The sequence below is a fragment of the Etheostoma spectabile genome, chromosome 3 (assembly GCF_008692095.1).
Source record: "Etheostoma spectabile isolate EspeVRDwgs_2016 chromosome 3, UIUC_Espe_1.0, whole genome shotgun sequence".
Lineage (NCBI taxonomy): Eukaryota > Metazoa > Chordata > Actinopteri > Perciformes > Percidae > Etheostoma > Etheostoma spectabile.
In genome coordinates this window covers 14,891,395-14,915,494 of record NC_045735.1, presented here as the reverse complement: position 1 = coordinate 14,915,494, position 24,100 = coordinate 14,891,395, and the positions used below count along the sequence as shown (strand labels likewise).

At 40.6% G+C, this 24,100-nt stretch overlaps 1 protein-coding gene and 1 long non-coding RNA gene across 2 annotated transcripts in view; both read left to right on the top strand.

Moving 5' to 3' along the window:
• LOC116683141 (uncharacterized) overlaps positions 1–17,098 on the top strand; it is an 18,487-nt gene extending 1,389 nt beyond the window's left edge. The window contains exon 3 of the long non-coding RNA XR_004330530.1: positions 17,087–17,098. This is a non-coding gene — a long non-coding RNA (uncharacterized LOC116683141). The remainder of the gene's footprint in view (positions 1–17,086) is intronic.
• Positions 1–24,100, top strand: part of LOC116683126 (protocadherin-16-like) — a 113,777-nt gene that overhangs the window by 22,904 nt on the left and 66,773 nt on the right.

Genomic DNA, 24,100 nt, shown 5'->3' with positions numbered 1-24,100 from the left:
ATGAAGATACTGAATGGAAAACTGAGCAGAGAAGACGACGGTTCTCTGACTTGTTTTGAAAAGATAATGGAAAATATTTGAAAGAAATAGAGAATTAGGAAGATTGAGAAAGAAAGCAGAAAGGGAAAAGGAGGTGATTTACCTCATGCAGTGTGTGTGCGAAAGTGGCGTGTACATGAAACTCAAGTGGTGGTTTGTTACCATGGCGATATTGGGTAAACGAGGGAGGCATAAACAGGAAAACCCATCCTTTTCACGGGCCAATCATCAACCGAAGTGGCTGTTTTTCCATCTTAATTGTGGTGGAGTATTTACACGCAAGGACAGTCCCTAAATGAATGGTGAAGAGGTGAACTCATGAAACCTTGAAAACCCAGCTACTCTGCAGCTGGTACAAACACAGGTGCTTTTTCAAGAAACTGGACTGTAAAGAGTTAAGCTGTCCTTTTTTCCCCAGAGTTCATCACTGTTTCTTTTTGGACAGTCCCGCTGTCTCAGTTATCGCACAGCGTTATCAACACATTTTAGAGGTCTGGAGAACATGTAGCAGGGTCTTAGGATGTTTGTTTGGAGATAGAAATATCATGAGCTCTTGGCTAGAGAAGGTACGTTTATCCTGGAGTATAAACACAGACTATAAACTCAGCTATCAGATGAATCTATATTGTATATCAACTGAGGTTTTTATTCAGAGGGGGAATTAGGGGGTAGCAGAGGACTGAATGTGTTTATTCAACATGTTTGCCCTGCACAATCCCCCCTCCCCAACTCTCGCATGTTGACAGTGGCGGGGCCTCTGCGTCTGTCTTGAAGAACTGACATGGGGGAGAGTTCACAAAGCCTTCTCCCAAACAGCTCTGCTCAGACATCTTTGTCCAAGCGCTTTTTGTTTTGCTGCAAGGACTTCCCTTCACCCTGTACCTCTCAGCTCTCCTGGGTTCTGGTAACAGATTGGGGGCATCCTAATGAAGTGCCAGCATGATTAGATTTAATTTGCCTTTCTTTTTCCACTTGGGAGGGAAAAGCTATCAGTCTAAAAAAACACTTTCCTTCAGAAACAGACTTATCCCACACTTCCATCCCCCTGTTGGCTGGAGCTGCCAGACTGTTGCTAGCATTCAGCCTTTATCCCTCACAGTTTAGCCATGTAAAGAAACCAACGCAAAACTGTTATCTTGGACTGGACAAAGCCTTTGTGGGCTTTGGACAACAATGTAAACACTTAAAGAAAGCTTCAATGAACTGATGGGAGTCTGTCTAGCCTAAGGCTACATCTCCTCTACTACCTTTTTTATTTTTAAGTGGCGTTTTGAGACAAAAACCATCTCCATCCACACAAGACTTTTATGTCCAGTAACAGAACGCATGCCACATGACCATTCTCATACACTAGGTGTGTGCATGTGGGTGTAAACAGAAAGTTGATGGTCTGATGTAACTCTGGGGTTAAAATCCTGGATTTATAAGTTAGAATACAGAAAATGGAAAACGAAAAGTAAGACCAGGGATTTATTTTCTTGGACCGACTTTGAGGTGGAACTGGGTTAGGGTTATGAAAGATATGAAATGCCTACCAAACTGATACGACTGACTGACATGCATCAACGTTTCCACTACTACAAAGCAACCCCAAACGGGGGAAGCAGTGTTTCCAAATGTCTCCGTTTTAGGGACTCGGAAGGGGTGTGAATGCAAGGCGTAAATGTAGCAAAAGACTTTAGATTTTGTACCAGTGTAGATGTAGCCAGAGCAAAGAGGATGTCTTTGCCTGAAATCTACATTTTGTTGAAATAATTACTTAATTAAAATATGTCTTGCTAGTCTAATTACAAGCGTTGTTTCATACTAGTGGAGAACCTGTAGTGCCACCCTAAAATTAAATTCTGGTGTTGATTCTGGTTTGGAAATCTTTACTGCATAACAGAAAGTGATACATTAGAACCTATTATCAATTATAAAAACCTACTTTCAATTCTAAAAGCACAAATCTCCATTGATGTTGCAAACTGCAAACACATCCAGGAAATATTTAGGGTCTTTACTGATGTCACACTCATGAATTAAAGTTATGAGGTAAGAAATAATGATTTGCATTGCTAGGTTATTTAGATAAAGACGCGAGCAACGTTTCCCAGCAGCTGTAAGATTTTCCCCCTCTTGAAGCACCTACATAAATAAATAAATAAATCCTATCTGTGTGATGCATTTAAAAATGAGTAAAATATAAAGAATGATTGTGTTTTGTAAGGGGATAATAGAAATGAATTGTGCAGCGGTTTGCGTGCCAGTGGGTTCTTTTCCCAGTCTGGGAAGATGGAACTAAGCTGCAGGATTTCTTCTGTGTTTGTGCAGTAGGAGAAGGAGCGCATCGAGATGAGGCCAAAGCACACAAGCTAAAAAATCTTTGGCCTGGACATACAAGAGACAATGTTTCAATCACAGCAGATCATACCTAGAGACTGGTGGAATCTGAAAGCAATCCATGACTTAATTGACCTGAATCTTCAGTGTGTGTGTGCTTATGATTGAGATGAAATCATAAAAATTAGACTGCTCCTGATAGTAAACGACAGGACAAGTACTTGAAGATGGAAGCTTACTGAAGGAAAGTAAAAGACCGCCTACACACTTCAAATGAGAGGGGACAACTAAAGTCCAAATTTAGGGTGCTGTGTGTAGATGTTGCCATGTCTCCTAGTGGCCAGTAGGGTTACATGGGCTAAGTGGGAACGAGTGCACACAATCTTCATCACCCAGTGCAACAACTCACTCACCTCCAATTTCCGCCGTGTGCGTAACGGCTGCAGATGGGCTCCGCTGCATGTCTGCTCCGGGCTCTGCCATCCGTCAGCACCCACCAGGTCTGGATTTGTTGCAGAACAGCTGCAGCCATGACTGACAGCTGAAGTCACAAGGACCCAGGAAATCTCGCAAGATCACATACAGTCCCTGACAAAAGTCTTGTCGCTTGTGTACAAATTGACCTGAAGTGCTGCTGAAATAGATTTCTAATCAAGATTTATTTACAAGAAATGGCTCATTTTAATCCCAACAGCTTTTGTAATAATGTTTCAGTGCAAAACGAAACTGTCAAAAAGTATTCTAATATTCACAGCTTGGTAAAGCCCATTGAGTCAATTTTTGCAAAGCCATAAGTGTTGTCTCCTTGTCATATGAGCTTCACCTGGGACTAATAATGGATCCATTAGGTCTCAGGTGTGTATAAAAACAAGCCCAGTACACTAGACCTTCACATCAACTGCAACTAGACCTCTGCAAACATGCCTAAGATTCACCCTGAGACTAAAGGTTGGATTATCAAGAGGCTGAAGACCAGATCCACTGCTGATGTGGCAGACACCTTCAATGTGTCTCAGCGTCAAGTACAGGGGATTAAAAAAACATTTGAAGACACTGGAGATGTTTTTGACAAGCCCAGGTCAGGCAGACCCCGCAAGACAACTGCTCGAGAGGACTGTTTGTTGGCTCAAAAATCCAAGGCCAGCCCATTTTCCACTGCAGCAGAACTCCACAAGACCTGGTCCCCTGAAGTCCCTGTGTCAACCAGAACGGTTTGTCGGATTCTGTCTTGAAATGGCCTCCATGGTCGAATCAGTGCCCAGAAGCCAGCACTAAACAAAAGACAATTGGAAAAACTGTGTGGCATTTGCCAAGGCCCACAGCCTGCTAAAAGGATGGACACTGGAGAAGTGGAAGAAAGTGGATTTTTCAGATGAATCTTCTGTTGAATTACACCACAGTTGCCGCAAATATTGCAGGAGACCTACTGGAGCCCGCATGGATCCAAGATTCACCCAGAAAACAGTGAAGTTTGGTGGCGGAAAAATCCTGGTCTGGGGTAACATCCAGTATGGGGGTGTGCGAGAGATCTGCAGGGTGGAAGGCAACATCAATAGTCTCAAATACCAAGACATCTTAGCTACCTCTTAGATTCCCAACCATAAAAGAGGCCAAATTCTCCAGCAGGATGGTGCTCCATCGCATACTTCCATCTCCACTTCAAAGTTCCTCAAGGGGAAGAAGATCCAGATGGTCCAGGATTGGCCGGCCCAGTCACCAGACATGAACATCATGGAGCATATGTGGGGTAGGATAAAGAGGAAGCATGGAAGACCAAACCAAAGAATATTGATGAACTCTGGGAGGCAGCAGGACTGCTTTCCTAGCTATTCCTGATGACTTCATCATACATTGTATGAATCCTTGCCAAACCGCATGGATGCAGTCCTTCAAGCTCATGGAAGTCATACAAGATTTTAAATTTGAATCTCACAGCACCACTATTTAATTTGCTGACATATTTGAGTATTTGTAGTAAATTTGTTCAATTTCTGTATAGGCGACAAAACTTTTGTCTTGCCAAAATTTGACCTTTCTGTCTTGTTTAAATAATAAATCTTTTTTTAGTGAAACTAATTTATTTCAGTGCATTGAACATCATTTGGGAGGGTTTTAGCTTTTCATATGAGCTATTTCTTACACCAATTGATTAATTAAAATTCAGGTTAATAGCAGGTGTTTCTACAAAATAGATAAGCAACAAGACTTTTGTCAGGGACCGTAGAATAGAATCACAAAAACAACAACAGTTGTCCATCCAGCGGAGTAGATGGGAAACAACTGTTTTCAAGGTGTAGTGCAGGGAGGTATGATCCGCCGTGAGCACGCTCTTTTATTTAGAAAACTAACCAGATGTTTTATTTTGTTTCTGTGCTCGACTTCCTGTCCCGCACTATCTGCCGTGTGCTGAATCCCTGCAGACCTCTCCAGGGTCCGACAAAAATAGAAGCTCTGCGTATCTGCTCCAGAGGGCTGGGGATCACCAGAGCTGGGACAGAGTTGGGACGAAGGCGCTCAGCAGTCAGTTTTTTTTTTGAACTTGTAGGAGACTTGATCCGTTGTGGGGACTCCTGCAGGATTTTGCATTGTTGCATCCTGCTTTGGCTCGGGCTCTTCCTGAAGAATGATCTCTTTTAGGTCACAGGCCATCATTAAAAGAAAAAGTTGTATGAAGAAAGAAGTACTTACAACATGTAATGTTTAAAGCTTTAGTACGTGACTTTTTTAATTTTAATAAATGTCCATTACATTCAAGCCATCACCAAATGAGTTGCTGCAAAGCTAATTAAGACTATCAGCTCCACACAACTCTGTGGCGTCCGGCGACTTCCCCCGCGCAGAAACTCCAGCGAAGATAATGACCTCTTCTCCATCATGTTTTAATCCTCCTTGTCCTCCTTGGCTACTATCAACTGCATGGAGGAGGGGGTGGGGACGGTGCACGATAATGTAAGGCTTGTATCATGTGGACACGCCGACAGTGTTGTTGTCATTAGTTAGAATTTCTCATGGTGGTGACAGAAACTACATGCTATAGCTTTAATATCCCAGTGGATATTTTGTGTAGCTGTAGTTAAAGGTTGGACCTTGCCTTTGTGGACCATTTTAACCACTTAGGTTATTTGTTAGTTTCTAGAGAGCCTCCTCTCATGTGTAAGAACAGCGCTACTATTTGGAGCACTAGTGCTTTGTTGAAATCATCCTTTTTTGAATACTTGGCACACTTATTATAAACCATATTGAAGTGGGTCAGTCTATTCCCTTTTAAAGGTTCCATGACACGGTGCTCTTTAGATTGTTTTATATAGACCTTAGTTGTCCCCTAACACTGGATCTGAAGTCTCTTTTATATAGACCTTAGTACAGTTTTAGGGGACCACTAAGGTCTATATAAAAGAGTCTTCAGATACAGTATTAGGGACCACTAAGGTCTATATAAAAGACTTCAGATACAGTATTAGGGACCTCTAAGGTCTATATAAAAGAGACTTCAGATACAGTATTAGGGGACCACTAAGGTCTATATAAAAGAGTCTTCAGATACAGTATTAGGGACCACTAAGGTCTATATAAAAGAGACTTCAGATACAGTACTAGGGGACCACTCAGGTCTATATAAAAGAGACTTCAGATACAGTACTAGGGGACCACTCAGGTCTATATAAAGAGACTTCAGATACAGTATTAGGGACCACTAAGGTCTATATAAAGAGACTTCAGATACAGTATTAGGGGACCACTAAGGTCTATATAAAAGAGACTTCAGATACAGTATTAGGAACCACTAAGGTCTATATAAAGAGACTTCAGATACAGTATTAGGGACCACTAAGGTCTATATAAAAGAGACTTCAGATACAGTATAGGGGACCACTCAGGTCTATATAAAAGAGACTTCAGATACAGTACTAGGGGACCACTCAGGTCTATATAAAAGCATCCGAAGATGTCATGGGACCTTTAAATCAAGGCTGAAGACCTTTCTTTTTGATGTTGCCTTTCTTTAAATAATTGTTATTTTGTTAAACTGAAGTTTCATTATACAATCTTGTCTGTTTCTTTATATTTAGGTATTTTACTGTTCTTTAACGTTTATTTTCTTATACTGATCTGTAACTTTTATTGTATTGTATCTGTTTTTTAATTTTTTAATCATTTTTAACTACTCTTTTATGTTTTATGTAAAGCATTTTGAATTGCCTTGTTGCTGAAATGTGCTGTACGAACAAAGCTGCTTTGCCTTACACAGAAATGTATGGAAACCAATAGAGGCCTGGATTTAGAAACACATTGAAGCTTTTTTTTTTTTTTTTTTACATGGCTTCATCTTTTGTCAAGAAGTCCACCTGTCCTTGGGAACATTGCCTCCCTTCTCTCCTGGAGAGATATGACCTCTCCTTTGCCGGTGCAGTTCTTAATGCTTTGCCTTCTGTGAAGTTCATTACTGGATTACTGTATTTAATAAGCCTCATTAATTCGATCCCAGCAGTACTCACTCCTCTGCTCAAAGGGGTGCAGAATTTGGTGGGGTCTCCCCGAGGCTTGGGTGGTATGGTGAAAGGGATTAACGATGTGACGTCACAAGTGCTCTTACTGGAAAGAGTGGCATGATATGCTCACATAGCTGTGTTCATGCTGGACAGCCGGCCAGTTTCCAATCCCTGCTTAAGCCAGGATACTTCAGATGTGGGCACTGAAGGAAGCTACTGGAAATGAACACCATGGCAGTGGTGTGCTCTGTGGATGAGAGAGAGGAAATTGCTTGCTCATACAACACCAAAATAATTCAGTTTTACATTTTTTTCAAATCCTTTCCAGGCTCACCAAAGAAGACTTTTTTATATAACTGTTTTTTTTCTTGGCTCATTAGATGTTGAAAAACAAAGAACAGAGGGGAAACAGTGTTTTTTTCTAAAGCTGAGTGTCAGACTAGATTGATGGATCAATGATTTCCCCATATTCATGCTATTCTTCAAAGTAAATTATTCAAATGAATTCAACTCAGCCAGGACAGCTCATAGAATACTTGGTGTGAAACTTCTTTTTGAGATACAGAGCTCATTTAGCTACGGTTGTTAGCAGAGTGATGGGTGATGCTGAGAGGAAAGCAGATTGGTTCTAAATAAATCAAATAATTCCTTTATCTCTTGCCAAGGACCTTCCGAATCTGCCTTCGCCTTTTATATAAGTAACCTTTCCTCCAGGGCTGAATAAAATGTAAACAGTTGAAGAGCCTTAGTAGTGTTTGGGACCTTGATAAGTATGGTCATGCCCCAATTTCTCACCCTTCTACTATTTACAAAACATACTGTAGTTACTGTTTGTTCGATTTTAGAGTTCTGGTAACCTGTCTTAATTAGGATTTTATTTACAAGTAAATCAGTTTCCTTGTTGCAATGTTTCCTTTAACCCAGAGTGTTAATGTGAACCGAGGGTCTCTTTAGGAGACCAATCTATACCCTTTTCACTCTGGGAGCTTGCTGTTGCCAGGCTGTTAGAAAATGCAGGAGGAGTTGCCACAATGTGCTTGTATATAATGGCTTATGGTACAAACACGGCACTGTCCGTTGGGACTGTTGACAAGGGACAGCTGCTTTATGATGGTAAACTGTTTTCCTAAAAGCTGAGGACCCCCTGCTGGCTCGCCAGCATAACCACACAGAATGTGAATTGCTTCAACATGTTGGATTATTTGGTAAAAAACAGTGGTCCTTTCCTTCAAATGTACAATCCTGACATTTAAGGCGTTAAAATAACTGCAAAGACTGTTCAATCTCTCAGGGCTTTCTTTCCTTGTTTACTCTTGGCCCAGTGTGAGGAAGATAGCAACCTGCATGTTAATTATGCTTCTAAGTGTGACTCTGTGGATGAGGTTACTTACATGTTGAGAATTAATCAGATTTAGAAGGAGACAAACATGAGAAGCTGGACAGTTTTTTGGGGTTTACAGTGGCTCTGTTGTTGATACATATAAATAGCTTTCGTGCTTAAGGGTTAAAGGTCCCATGACGTGTCTCTTTTATAGTGGCCCCTTAATACCTTATCTGAAGTCTCTTTTATATAGACCTTAGTGGTCCCCTAGTACTGTATCTGAAGTCTCTTTCCCAAAATTCAGCCTTGGTCCAGAATTCCAGCCGCTAGAGCCAGTCCCACCATGAGCTTTCCTTAGTATGTGCCATTTCTGAGTCTGTAGCTTTTAAGGAGGAGAGGGGGGCAAGGTGGAGGGTGGGGCTGTGGCCTTGAACAACTGCCACTTTGCTTGTTTAAAAGCCATGATGTTCTCTGGGTGGGCAAAGCAGAGAAAGGGTAGGTAACCTTTCCCTTATGACCTCTAAGGAGCAACATTCCAGATCGGCCCATCTGAGCTTTCATTTTCTCAAAGACAGAGAAGGATACCAGGGCTTGGTTTACACCTGTAACCATTTCTAGCCACTGGGGGGGGGGGGGGGGGGGGGGGGGGGGGGGGCATAGGCAGGCTGGGGGAAACTCTTATTAATGTTAAAAACCTTAAAGTGAAAGTTTTCATGCCATGGGACCTTTTTAAGCATTTGAAATATATTAGATTGCGTGGATACTGCCAAACCGGTGACAGGGAGCTCTGCCATCACGGCGAGTGTCTGCGTGAAATAAAGAAAGAAGGGGGGGGGGGGGTAATTTTCCTTTTTCATGCATACAGGCTGAAACATGTCTCACACCATAGAAGAAGAGGACAGGGGTAAAGGGTGAAGAGAGAGTCAGAGAGGGAATAAGTGGAGAGTTGACCTGAAAATGAGCAAGAGAGGTCTGAGCATGGGAGAAGAAAAAGAAAGCGGGGAAACGGAATAAAAATAGGCCCATGATGGAGCTGGTGTCTCGATGAGGCAGCCCACTAACCTCAGAGGCGCCACACTCCCTGGCTTATCCCAGCCCAGTAAAAAGGAGGGGCCACACCACACGTCTTTGTGACTGCCAAGGCCCCAGCGCCAGCCCGACTCTCTTTATTTCTGTCTGGTTGTGGAAGGGCCAGACAACAAAGTGCTGCTCCCCTCTCTGGATGACAGGGTAACCCCTTACGCTTTAGAGCAACCAGCTCCCAGCCAGGTGTCACATCAGACCTGTAGGATTCTTCTGTTGGGGTGGTTCTGTTGGTTTAGCATAGTTACTCAGTGTGGGAGCTGGTTGCTACTGAGTCTGAAGCCTGATGTTTGAACTGTCATGGCAGTATGACTGCACGCAACAGTGTATGTCACATCAATCACAGCACGTTGGGGGCCAGCGGAGCAGACATAGAGCTGGCAGGAGGTCACTGACCTGGGAGCCAAATTCCACAGGTTTACCATCACTTTCTTTCATCCAGTGTTTTCCAGTGTGGTTGCAGCTGTCATCTTCCGCGCCGGAGATTCCTTTCCTTGGCCTCCTTGTTCTCGGACTTCTTTAAAAGCTGCCAAGACTCCATCTATTTCACGGTTTTTCAATGTTTTGATTGCCCTCATAACATCTCCACTGGGGTTGTCATTGTTATTGTTGCCCGTTTTTCTGAGCATGTTGTGCGTTAGCCGTGTTAGCTTTGCTTGGCACAATGTCGTCTTGGAAGCTTTGCATAAGTTCTGACCTTTTTGGCTCCGTTTTTTTTTTCTGTTTCATTGCTTCCATGAGATAGCTAGAGGGAGAGTTGACTTATTCAGCGGCTTTGCAAAAAGCTTAAAGAGTGTACTTAAGCTTTTGTCTACAGAAGTTACCACAGAGATCAAATATTGCTGCTTGTCAACACCGTGCCATACCAGAAATCCCAGGATAGCTATATCTGTATGATTTTCAGTCTACTTCATGTTTGTTATAAGATGTCATGTAATGACTAAGCCGGGAAATGCCCGTTTGTAATTTGTGTTTATGCCTCAGACAGTCACTGTGAGTAAAATTGCCTCAGTTCTTCTTATGAAAACAACTGGGTCTGATCTATCTGTCTACTGTCATCTGGGAAATATTGACAGAAAAAGAAGGGAAGAGAAATTGACAGCTCGCTCATCTGGAGGATATTCAGAGGAAAAATATTTTCACTGTTTGAGATTTTACATATTAAGCAGATTGCAAACATTTCCCTCAATCGAGAAAAAAGAACATCTGGACTGCATTAGTTGTGTTTTATAATGACTATTGTGCTTCTTTGGATTTGTCACTTCTCAGTCAAAGAAGTGTAAATAAAATATGAACAAATAGACAGTTTTGTTATTATTGTTGTTTCTTTTCCTGGTTGCATCTTCCCCCTGTGAGACAAGTATGTGCAGTATAATTAGATGGCCAAGATGTAAAACTTATACTTTTCAAAGCCACAGAGGCCTGGAAGTTTCTGAATGGTTACACTGCTGGTTGTTCTATAACAGGAAGTCTTGTGTTTCTTTTGTTACCAAAGAACTGCAAGATTCAAGTCTGATGCCATTGACTCTCCTGCTCAGTCAGCAGTGAAATAAAATACATATTATTCTGTTAGGATCTGTCTTTGAAGGTGCAGGTTTATACCTTGGAGATTTTCCTCACAAGTGTGTTTACCGTTCATACAGATGGTCACAGTATATTGTGTCTGGGCATTGGCTTGTCAGACTTTTGTCCAACCACTGCAAAATGACCATAGTACATACAGAAGCACTCTTTTAGAACAGGGTTGAATAGATGAGATTAGTTATTCAGATGTGGTTATATGTTTTGTTTATGAAAGAGAAACTACATTTTTTCATTCAAACCATTCCATGAAGATGATGAGTCAAAACAACTCAATGCACAAATTCCAGTACCACACTTGTTTCCCCAAGTACTTATTTTTGCCATGACAAAATATGTTCGGTGGTGTTTTTTTCACAAATATGTTTCTACCACAGGTGATCCTAGTGAGAATAAAAAAGTGAAGTTATGTAAAATGCTTTTTTTTATCCAGCTACACACAACCCAACAACCGACAGTTCTGAGAAACCATTTTTGCAAAGCTTAGTCATTTTAAAATTTTCATTGAACATGGTTTACCTCAAAATACCTTCAATGTGTTGCTTTAGGCCAACAAGGAGAAGACTTTTATCCAATACTCAGTGCTTTACATTGAAAATTCTCATTATCGGACCATTTGGAGCCTATTAAGTTTGATTCCTGTCCATATTACACTGGTGTTCTTTATTTACTGTGGTCCGTGATAACACACCAGGGAGGGTGTGGAGTTATAGCTTTATTCAAAACCGCCCCGTTTGCACTCTAAGACCTTTTCATCTGGTAGCAATCTCCCCCTGAGCAGTTTCAGCCACCAAAAGCCCAATCCATCAGCCACTGTCATGTGCCTCAGTGAAATGTGAAAGGGAGTGTAAACGCAAAAAAGCATAATGTTCTTTTAAAATGGAAAATACACTTTTAAACTTCATTTGTGCATAATTGCTTTTTGGAAGAGCAAGAAAATAAGGAAATCAATTCAAAATTCCCCTTTATTTATTCCGAGATGAACACGGAGCATTAAACAAAACCTCTTTTTAAACTCGTTGGCTGCTTATTACTCTTAAAATAACATAATGTAACAGATTGGTTTTAATTGGTTCCTCTTTCATGTTTTATGAGATGTTGTATGGACAGAATGTGTTTGGGTCTGATGTAGAAAATGAGCAGCAGATTGCATAAACGCCAATGCAAATGGGGCAGATACGTGATTGTTGCTAGATTATACGCACCATATGTAGCCTATTCCTTAGAGAGAGTAGATTGTATTTCCTTTTTTTATGAATTACTCTAAAGTCATCACTTGAAATGCAGCCATATTTACCTATGCAGGCTAAATGGTTTCATGCTTTTCCATTCAAATTGGCGGCACAGCGGGTCAAAGAAGGACAGGACAGCCTTCAGCTATCCTTCCACACATAAACCAAATCATATCCGCTCAACTTTAAGGCGTAAGACCTTGGATAAAAAATAATATTAACTGTCTGTCTAAACAGCTGAAAGGCATTCTAAGAGCATGCAGCCTCCTCACTCCTGCTGCAAGCATCGGGCACACGGTCAAAGCTGCATAAAGGTCAATGAGGGGCTGCATCATGGGATTATGGGATGCAGGATGTCTGCCCTTACTTGACAGGGAAAAGGAAATGAGAGGTGTCTCAATAAAGCCGGTTGAAATGAGTCAGACCAAAAGTGAACAAAAAGTATCTCGCACCATTCAGTTGCTTGAGATGAGATGAAGTTACACACTGAAAAGAATAATATAGGGATAGAGAGAGAGAAGGAGCGAGAGACAACAAGGGGGAAGACGAAAGCAACAGAGAGGGAGGGAGGGAGACGATCATGCAAATCACAGCTGTTGGAAACACAAGCTGACTCGCATTATTAATTGTCTCCTGTGGAAGAATAAGGGGTTCAGGTTTAAAGTAGCCCTCGGACAGAGCCACAATGTGAGACTACACTGACGCAAAACTCATTTTAGAGTTTCCTATATGCTGATTGGTCTTCTGCATTGTCATATTAAATTTTAAAGAACTGTATTGTCTTCATGAGTTCAGAGGATGTCAACAAACTAAAGGCAAGATTCAGGATTCCTGCCTGCCAGTCAACAAGAAGATGACATATCATTAGGAGCAGCTATGGTAGCGAGTAGTATGAAAGCCCGAAAATCTGCGTAAGGAGGTTGGTTGGGGGGGCGGATGGGTCAAACACAGGACTTTCACCCAGGAGACCAGGGATTGTGTCCTACGTGTAATGTTTCCTAAAGTCGCTTTCTACTTTTCCTAAGCCCATCCGTACCATTCTTCCCGTGTGTTACGGAGCCGTAAGCCCCCCCACAATCTTGTCCTTAACTTAAGGGGCCATGTTTATTTCACAGAATTCTTCCGTGGGCCCACCCCAGAATTTTTTGCGATTTTGTGAAATTGCCACAGAGTTTAAGTTGAGGGACCGTGTTCATTTCACAGAATTGTGTGAGATCAGGTTGTCAGGAATAATTAGGTTTAGAAAATGGGCGGCTAGAGATTGTATCTTCATCATGTCCCAGAGCTTGAAACCCTCAGTTTACTGGAATTTCATTATTGTCAAGAAAGGGCTACAGATTATCTACAACACCGTCTGTGCTGTGTTTTTGTTGTTGCTTTGTACTAATGCAGATACATCTGGAAATGCTGGGGTTCGGCCTAATTTGTAGTTTTCACATAATTGTCTGTTCACATTGAAAATCAATACAGACACCAAGTTAAACCAGCTAAAGCTCCCCTTTCCTTCCTATCAAGGCTAAGAGTTATCTCTGGGAGGTTGTTGAGCTGGGCACCCAATTCAATACTTTTTAGGCACCGACCGAATTGCCAGTATCAAGTATTGAAAAATGACTCAGGCTTCAATACCCAATGTCAATACCTAATAAAACAAAAATCTCATCAGCGTCACTGAGCCAATAAGCATGCAGCATGCTTCTACCAAAATCTAATAATGCTACTGATTAACTTTACACGCTGCATGGGCAGGCAGAAGAAAGTCTACATTACGCACAGGGATGGGCTCACGTAGTAGGAGCTGAAAAAAAAATACAAAAATGTGTGGTTCAATGTTGGCCGGTATCAAAGTCACGGTATTGGGATTTGGATCGGCATTGAAAATCTTTGAAAGATCCTCCCCTACTACTACATGAAATAACTTATATTATGGTTACTTACTGTGAATATAACTTATATTATATTATGGTTACCTACTTTTGCTTTATAACTTTAATTACATATTCAATTTAATTTTAAAGTCACTGCAATATTGTTTTTTGTACTATGGCAACCGCACTTTACTTTACAAAACCTTTATTTGACGCCACTTTACTTCAGTCTACCTTCTGCTCATGGTCTACTGTTTGCTGTTTTTTTTTGTGTGCTTACTTGTTTGTTTTTGCTGTTATTGTTGAGAATGCTGCTGTAATTAAGGAATTTCCCCGCTGTGGGATGAATAAAGTATTATCTTATCGTATCTTACATCCCTACTACTAGGCGATGGCTTTAAGGGGACTTGTTTCAGTTTGTTGTATTTGTTTCACCAGATATGGCTATGTTTGCACAGAAAACTTTGAAAAGGTTGACAAGAACGTTAAGCCGATGAAAGTGGTTGACCCTTTTGGTCACCATTGTTTTCTCATTTACATAACTGAGTAGTTTTACCAGGGTGAAGTGAGCCCAGCAAGTAGCCAGCAGTAAGCAGCTGCTTCTCATCTTTCTCTACAAGCATGTGTGTGTTATGGCTCCATGCTGATTGGATATCACATAACCCCCTTGTATCGCCTTTGAGACATGAACTATAGGCACTTTGAAAAATAACTCATGGCAAAATACATTTTAAATCTGTATTAATTATTATTTTCGTAAGTAGACCAAACACTGTATAACTGAAAAGAAGTATGTGTGTAATAATAATAATAATAATAATAATAATGTATATGTTATTAATCTCGCAAGGGGAAATTACAATGTTTTACAATGTTTTCACCCTGTTAATACACACAGGCCTGGATTACACACACATGCTCGGTACTAAATGGAGATGTTAGGGGGGGGTCTGCCTATGAAAATCTGCCCTGAGAAGTTGGGGGTTCGGTGCCTTGCTCAAGACAACCTGGCAGTGCCTAGGAGGTAAACTGGCACCTCTCCCGCTACCAGTCCACCACCCTACTTTTGGTCCGTACGGGGACTTGAACCAGCAACCAGCATTCAATGTGACATCTCCTTTTTCAGTTATCCCATCTTGCTTAGAGCTTTTCTCCATTTTCCTCTTGTCCCAGGTCACTCGCTCATATATAAACCTGGTCGCTTGCCAGGCTCAGCCTTCCCTCGTCATGGCTCCTCCACTTCCCGCATCCTGTGCAACAGTCCTTAGGTTGTTTGTGAAATGGAAGTAGTGCCGGACTCCTCTGAGACGTAACGGAGAAGGGAAGGTCTGTAGCCCCCTCACCTCTGTGTTCCTGCAGAGTCCCCAGTGAATTGGTGAACACTGGGCTCGCTCTCCTTGTTTTTAGACTGTGTGTGTGTTGTCTGAGAAAGAGAGAGGTCTTTACAGTTGTGTATTGAGGGAGGGCCCTTGCTTTTTTGAATTAGAAGTAGGTGTCACATTGAGTTAGTCCAGCAGTCTGCTGAGATCTGGCTAGACTGGAGAACAATATTTGTCCAAGATTGCCCTGGAGTGCCAGTGGCCAAATGAAGGGATGCTGCGATCTAAACTTCTGCACATTCCTCTTGTTGCTCTGCATTATACATTTCTTGCCCCATCTTATTTACTGTATCCCTGCAACAAGTTAAACTATGCATATTTTCCAGTTTATAATTATACATTCTGTGCAAGCCTATCAGTGTCTCTTCACCCCTTGAACACAGTGAGCTGGAGTGAGGTTTGCATACTGTTATCGTTATCTGCAGGATGCACCAGGCAGACAACAGGACTACAGTTGGATTAAAGGGTGCTGCATTTATTGTGGGTAAGATATTATTTTTCTTCATGGCACAATTGCTGTGGTATCATTTGTAATTGATTTCAGTTGTGCTTTGTGCAGTTTCTCATATTACACCCCATTAGAGTTTCCCTCCCTGACCCAGAGCTCAATTAGCTTTCAGGCTTGTTTAAGCTCATCAGATGTAGAAGCGGACTTTCTTTTCTGGAAAAAATTAAGAGTCCATTTATACCAATAAACTAAACATTTTCTTGGACGAGACAACAGGCAATGCTTCACTAGAGGGAAATTAGGCTGACTAATTTGTTCTCAACAAAAGATCAGGGACGTCCCACATTCCTTGCCAAGGCATTGAATCTATAGCATATGAAACTAAAGCACGTCATTTAAGTAGTTGGCATGAATGAGGACTTGTTTGGTTGTGAAGTGGAAGTTCACCCAAACCCACACCAGCCATGCTATGAAATCCAATAGTTCCCATGGCAGATTTTTTTCCTCCTCTTTAAGCAGCAAATGAGAAAGTTTTGTGGGCAATAATGCACACCTCCAGTGGCCGGCTGATTTGAATTGGCTAGGTGGTTTCTCTGGCAGCTGTCCCAGCCCTAGATTGCACAATGCCCAGGTGGGAATATCCATGACCAGGCCGAGGAGAGAGTGGCACACTTGGGTTGCCAGCTTTAGCACAAATTCTATTAACACGCATAAGTCGTCTGTCAGCTGCCCCATTCTGAAGCCGACAGTTGTACAAATAGGGCTGTTAGATGGAAGATCGCCCTGCGTTGTCCCCGGGTCTAATCCTGCAGTTGTTCCTCTGATTGAAAACAAATGCATTCCTTCATTACTACTGTCGTCCAAACCCAAATTTCTTACAATGGATGGATCTATAGATAGCATTTTTGCACATGTAAAATTCATTGGTCATAGTTTGAATGTAAATTTGAACATTGTTACTTTTATAGTAAACTTGTTATGAAAATATAACACTTCAGTATGAAGTATGTTACTGGCAGCTGTTTTTGATTGTTTGTTTTCTGCACGCCTAAGATTTTTTGCATATAAGTAAAAGAAAGTTTAAGTTCTGGCTGTAGCATAATTATAATATTCAAAGGCCTGAAATAGTCTTTTAAATAGCAATAATATAAGTTAGATACACTTATGCTGTTCTTGGCCACAAATAAACAGGTTGAGTGAGGCCAAGGGTCAGGGGTAAGAGGATGGCCAACAGGCTCGTCTACTCTGCAGAGCCTCCAACCCCGTAATTTAAAGACATGCCCTAAGCTACTCAAAGCTGTGCTCCAGGATTCTGAATCAAATCAGGTTGCTCCGAATAGGAACAAAAAGGAATACAACACTGAGAGAGTCTCTCCCCCATTCTTCCATCTCTGCTGCTCTCTCCAGTTCAACTTTTGTATTTTCCTCTGGGTATGATATGTTAAATCCATTAGTACAAGGAGGCCTGTGGCTCTATGTCTGAAGCAATATGTCAAACTGTTAGCAGTGTGTATGGTCTATTGGCACATAACATCAAGCGGAGAATTGAAGCATGGGCTTCAAAAGATAAACCACTAAAAGGTTGACAGACAAAGTGAATTGAGTCCGTAAGTCAATAACCATGGGGACTTTTTGTCTCTGCTTTGAAATTCAAAATGCCTGACAAGAGCTATTCATTTGTAATTTGCAGCTTAATGCCAGGCACAATCTTAGGTTTGTATGTGTTTAAGAATCTAAAACAAAAACTCTGGCATTTAGATTTAAATAGCTGAATTAAAAATAAGGATCAGGGAGGGATCTGGAATTCTCAGGGCTCTAAATGTAACTTAGATGTAGTTTCTATACCACCCAACTCCACACACTTTACTTCTCAATCTCAGTGATCAGTGACAATATAGCTTTGTGCTTAAATTCAGAAACAAGATGAAATATTGCACGTTTTTAAATTGGTTGTGAATTTCATAGCAGATGACCAATTGGGGCCCCTTCTGCAGCTCACCGGGGCTTTAAGTAAGGCCATACACAGAGCATTTGTTCCGTGCAGAGGAAGTCACTGTGTTGAGGGAGAAGATGGCAAAAAATTGCCTTACCCAGATGACTCTTCCAGAACCAGAGGGGAGGAGATAAGTCAAAATGCTACAATAAAACTGATTTTACCTTTGAAAGATGTCCTTTTCAACATGAAACGCTGTAACTGTGAGCCCATTGACTCACAACATAAAGTGCTTATTTCAGAGAAAACAGGAATACCTGAAAGGACTCTGAGGTATTTGTTCTTTCATCCATTGTCCAGAGCCACTGCCATGAAGCATTAAATACAATTTCGGCATACTGCAGTGAATTTAGGTGACCGAGCCTTGGCTTTGTTGGTTTATGTATGGGTGGTTTGCCATTTCCGTTGCCTCCTCCGCTCTTTCCAGATCCCCATCTTCTCTCCCTGCTCTGTTTGGCAGTGCCCATTGTTGGGCCGCTTGTGGTGTCATGCAGCAGGTCCGCCAAAGTCATCCAGAAGCCAGGCCTGGAACCGTGAGAAAAGACTGCTGTGTGATTGGATTAACTTTTGAGCGCCACGTTGCTTAATTAATGAAAATGACCCTGGAGCAGAGACTGAAGCCATTGTCTGCTCTGTGACAAAGTCCCCCCCATCAACCGTATCCCTAAAAGGATTTCACAAAGTACGCCAGGCGTTCTACATTTGTTGGCTTAGACCACTTTGGAAGGGCCCTGGCAGCTGAGATGTTGTCTTGCCTTTGCTTTGTTGAGGCAAACTATCGAACGCCAGCAGTTCAATTCAGGATCATAAAACAGAAGTAGAATTTAATAAATGGCATTGCTACAATGTAGGGTCAAAGTAGGGCTGCTCGATTATTGGAAAAAAATGTAATGACGATTATTACGGTCAATATTTAAATCATGATAATTTAACATGGTTACTCACTGACTTCTGGAAAGAAGTTGCAATATTTGAACTTTAAAAAGCAGTGGAAAAGTTAAATAAATCAGGAAAAAAACACAAGAGTAAAATTTGCCTAAATACTTTAATTATTATTATTATATTATTATTTAAACTTTAAACTTCATTTTTTCATTTAGAACTCAAGAGAAAATAAGAGTTTGCTTGCAAAATGTACTGAGCTAAATAATAGACTATTCTGTTTTTTGCGATCATTGGGAGCCAAAATTATAATCACAATTAACTTTTGGTTAATTGCACAGCCTTTTGTCAAAGTAGATAGTTTTGACTTAGCCAAGCAGTAGCTGAGTTGTTAAACTTGTATTTCACACTCATCTCTTAAACTCTCCACCAAAAAGGCTTTCCAGTGATTTAACCTTTATTTCCATTTTACAGTGTGCAAGTCACACCTGCGGATTATGGTACAGTCCAATGTGCATTGCACATATGAACAGCAGCTATGGGTCACTTGATGATATGTGAGGCCCTCCCTCTTCCATCCTCCTTTAACTTTCTATTGAAGAGGGATGTAAGACTGGGCCAGTATTACAGGGGTGATGGCGACCCTGCAGGGTCTTCTGAGAGCTTCAGCAGAACCAACAGGACCAGATTAGTTTGCATTCCTCAGAATGGCTGTCTCTGGAAACTATTAACCTGGAATTACCTCAAATCAAAGACTTCTTCCTATTATCTCAGCAGGATCAGTCAGAGCAGACCAGTTTGTGACGTTAGAATAACAACACTGCATACCTGTTCCCTAGGCAACTAACCAGTGTTTTTGTTGAAGAAGAAGTCTTACACATCCTGAAAGCTTTAACAATCGTGGCAAAAAAAGTGTTTTTATGAAGACAAAACATGTTAGTTATATTTTATCTTCATCTGTAATACTCAACGTGAATCATTTTAATGTAAGTATAAAAACATGTTATTCTTGTTTTTTAACATATGTACCAAAATATTATTCTTGTTACGAAAACATGTTGTTCTTGTTCATTTTTTCATTCAACTAAATTAAATGTAATGTGATATCGTTTTCTAGTTTGTCTCAAATAATCTTCATGTCCACTCATCATGTCGATGAAGATGTGCTTTGAGTCTGCAGCCGGTAGAAAACAGACTGACTCTTGTCCACCAAATAGATCGCCTAACAGAACACCTACTTTATGAAAAGAAAGCTTAATTTTAGAGTAGGGGTACAGTTACGTCCTCAGGGACCGGACCAAGCAGTGGGTGCAAATCTGAGTAGTGTCATTTGAGAAGAACTGACATGTGCATTATTATTGCAGGATCGCAACCATCTCCATCCAGTCAGTGGTAGAATTGAGCTGCATGACAGTTTCTAAGTTCCTAGATTATGTTTTTGTAGTCATTTTTAAGTGAGTTCATATTGACTGCTTGTATCTGGGTTTTTTTTTGTTTAAAATTTAAATTAAAAAATGTCAAACGTTAATAATATGTACTAAGCTCTGTGATCATTGACTGTATAAGAAAAATAAATAAAAATTAAATTAACTAAACTAGCAAAAGCTAAAACCTCAAAGAATACAGAGCAGCCAACATGGAATCTGAGAAATCTTGACTTAAATTGAACCTTTCTAGCCCTTGGGCTTCATAAATATAAAGCTTAGATAAGTGAGGCTCTAAAGAAAATATTCACTGTGGCCGAGACTCTTACCCAGCCTCCTAAAACATACGCATATTCCGTTTTAAGTTCCTCTTTGATGTTTTTAAATCTTATCTGAAATTTGGTAACGCATGACAACTGCCTCTTTCTTCCCAATGCTTTTCTACGAAGGCCTTTTGTTATTCTTCTCCCCCCACAAGCGTTTGTGGTTTCAAATTTCTTCTTGGCTTGCAAAGATCTGGAAATCTCTGAGCTTTATGACTGCATCTGGAACACTGACTTCACGTTTGTGGTTAGGTCCATTCAGTGGACATCCCGTCACAGCTTGATTTCATGTATTTTTGATTTTACATTCTATGTTTTATTTCACTATTTGTTCTTTTTAAGACGAAAAAGGAGAAAATACAGTAACAGCAAGGGATGGAGCAAAGCCTGTGCTGCTTTGTAGGCCTTGAGCTGTACAATTAAAACAAAAAGGAAAATAATAAAGGAATTAGATCCCTCTTGAGTAAATTTAGGTTATTTAACGGGGCTTTAGTCTTCATTTTGGACTTGTGTGTCCAAAGCTACTTATAGTTGGCCTTCTCTCTCAAGGAAGCTGAACAACAGCTCAAAGACAAATGATCTACTCGCCCAATAGCACTACAACCAGGCTTCCTGGGCAGCTTGCCCATACAAGTACAGTTCTAGTTCTTTGAGTGTAAGAGCGTTTCATAAAGTGTGTGTGTGAGAGTGTGTGTGTGTGTGTGTGTGTGTTGTGTGTGTGTGTGTGTGTGTGGTGTGTGTGCGCGCGCGCATGTGTGTGTAATTTGACATTTGTTGGAGGCGTAGTGTTGAGCATGTATGAAACATTCTTATTATATGTGGGGGGTGGGGGGGCTGGTACATTCTTACAATATGTGGGAGAACCAACATCTTGATTCCATTTGTTTTGTCCTCTTTATCTGACTTTAAAATAAGTCAGCATAAAAAACAGGAACAGTCTTTAATTTCCCTTTCGATTAGATTGGCGGGGAACTCTATTCCTTCTTTGGTCTCCCTCCAGTAGGCATGTGTGATAGTAAAGGTCCTAATCCCCCCGGAGTAAAGGGTTTTGTTGTGGGGGAAACTCTTATGAGAACATAGGGTCACAAAGTGCGTGGTTCCGGGGTCATGCTTGCTGGTTTTTTAACAAAGTCACCAGAGCACAGCAGTATTTTGTCATATTTATCATCATTTGCACAGATCTTAATAAGTTGTGCAAATGTTAAATGGCTAATTGGGAAAGATCCTGTAATCAGAGCCTATATGGGTTCAACCTTTAAAAGGAATCTTTTTTTGGGTGGTTGAGTTCATGGGTCTAACAATGCATGGTGGCTTTCTTTTAGCCGTATGCTAAACTGCTTGAAGAGCTCAACTGTTCTTCGCTTTCCAAGAATCCAGACAATAACTCATCGTCGCTCAGCCTAACCTTTTCCTGTCAATTTAGTTTTTCTGTACAAGGTGTGAAAATACAGGAATACATTCTGTGTCAAGCTGGGAGTAGTGGATATGCTTTTTCCCCCAGGAGGTCATTTTTAACTCACACCACACTTGGAACGGGAACAGCACGTTCAGCCCAGCAATGACCTGCTGTTTAAAATGTGCATCATGAAAATGTCAGTTAGAGGAAAGGCATTTATCATTTTACTGATTTCCTACCGGAAAACATATTGAAAACAATCTGGAGGAGTGTAGCATTATAGCTTTAGGTTATGTTATATACTTAAACCTATAGCTACTACCCCTAGTATAGCTACCTAGTAATCTGGTGCGCCTGTCTAAGCAGTTGTGTAGCTGGGTGACCACACAGAGGCATTGATACAGTGTTTGCTTAAAAAACAGCTCTGACCCAGGAGTGCAATTGATGAGTGTGAATGGGTCTTGGTGAAAATGTTTAAATGAGCCAAAAACATTTTTAACCATTAGTTACACTCCTGAAAAACAAAAACACAGATGGGGAAAGACAACATTATTTTGCATTTGTGGGACTTTTAGTGGCACATGGTTAAACCCTCAGTCCACACACACACACACTCTTATGTTTGCTGCATTTAGGTATATTAACAGTCCTTTCCCACCTCAAGAGTGAAAATGCGAATTAAGTCACTCATTCAGCGGGCGCCCAGACAACTCAGTTGGTAGAGCGGGTGCCCATATATAGAGGTTTACTCCTCAACACAACGGACCCATGTTTGACTCCAACCTGTATATCTTTCCCCCTCTCTTTCTCTCCCACCTTTTATGTCTTCAGCTGTTCTATACAAATAAAAGACTAAAATTCCCCAAAAATAATCTTTAAAAGAAAAAAAGTCACTAATTCAGCTCAGACAGCAAACAGAAGAGAAATATTGCCACTTGAACAAGCATGAATATCAATTTTAAATTTAGACCAAGTTAAGTGTAAGTAGGTAAAATAACAAAGCCAACACCAACTCTAGATTTTCCTCTCGCTGGAACCACATGTATAAAAGTAACTGAAGATTTGGACAGGAGTTAAATCCCAGATATGTTCTGCAATGATTATCTTCCTGCTTCCCTTCATAAAAATAATCAGATTTGAGCAGAGCTTAAGCCTACATGCCATGAATTTACAAGATCAAAGTGGATAGGAAACTGTTTCTTTTCATTGATTTGTCAAAGTCACTCAAAGATAAACAATTGTCACAGCTAATGTGCCTTACTCACTGAATTTAAATAAGCAAACCTAAATATTGTTTTTAAACGTAAACTCTGTGATTCCTGACACAATCGTCTTGAGGCTGTCTGATTTACAAGACCTTTAAATAAATGCATGTACCTACTGTGTGCCTGATATGTATCCAGCATAGACTATCTTGCACTGTTTATAAGATATGAAAGATACTGTACACTTCATGTTGAAGTCACTTTTCAAGGCTGAATTAGGGTCAGCTTCCCCACCTGCTGTTTGAACATTAGAAATACAAAATATACAATACCAGGTTCCCTATTTAGGGATGATAAAATATTAATCGTATTGCATCTCTTTGTAAACCTGATCTGGAATCAGTATTAAATGGTACTGTCAACTGAGTTATGCAGGCCACATATTTCTTAGTCTATTTGCCTTGCTGAATCTCGGGTCAACGTGATTTTCTGTCATGGACGTTACCCACAAATTTATGAAAGGCACCATCACTGCAGTTTTGTGCTTTGACTGAAGTTAAAGATCGACATTCACCTAATGAGTTATTACGCCATGCATACAAGGGAGGATGGCTTACATATTTTCTCTTTTCTTTGCTGAGTTCATTGCCACTTCATCGATTTCAGTAATACCTTGACGGATATTACCGATATGACAAAGCAGTAATATGTGTTTAAAGTTAGTAGGTAGCTTTGCACAAAAGTAAGCACAGTATCTTCTATAAGATATGTCCGCAGCATCCATCACTAATATTACATGTATTATGGCTGCACAATTAATTGTTTTTTGTGTTGTAACCGCAATATACACTTGCCCAATAAACACATTACGGAAGATTGCGACATATTGCAAAAGACACTCAGCCATATTTTGAGTTAGTTGAAAGAGAGTAACAGTAGACAACTGCACTTTCAAATGTCATTCTTTTTTTTATTCCGGCCTTTTTTCTCTTCAGTTCAGTGATCAATATGTTCAAATAAAAGAACGTTGGAAATAATTTAAGTTAAATAGTATTTTCAGTTTTTTTTCAGTAATTCAACAAGCAATTTGTTGCATTTCACCAATACACGGAAAGCA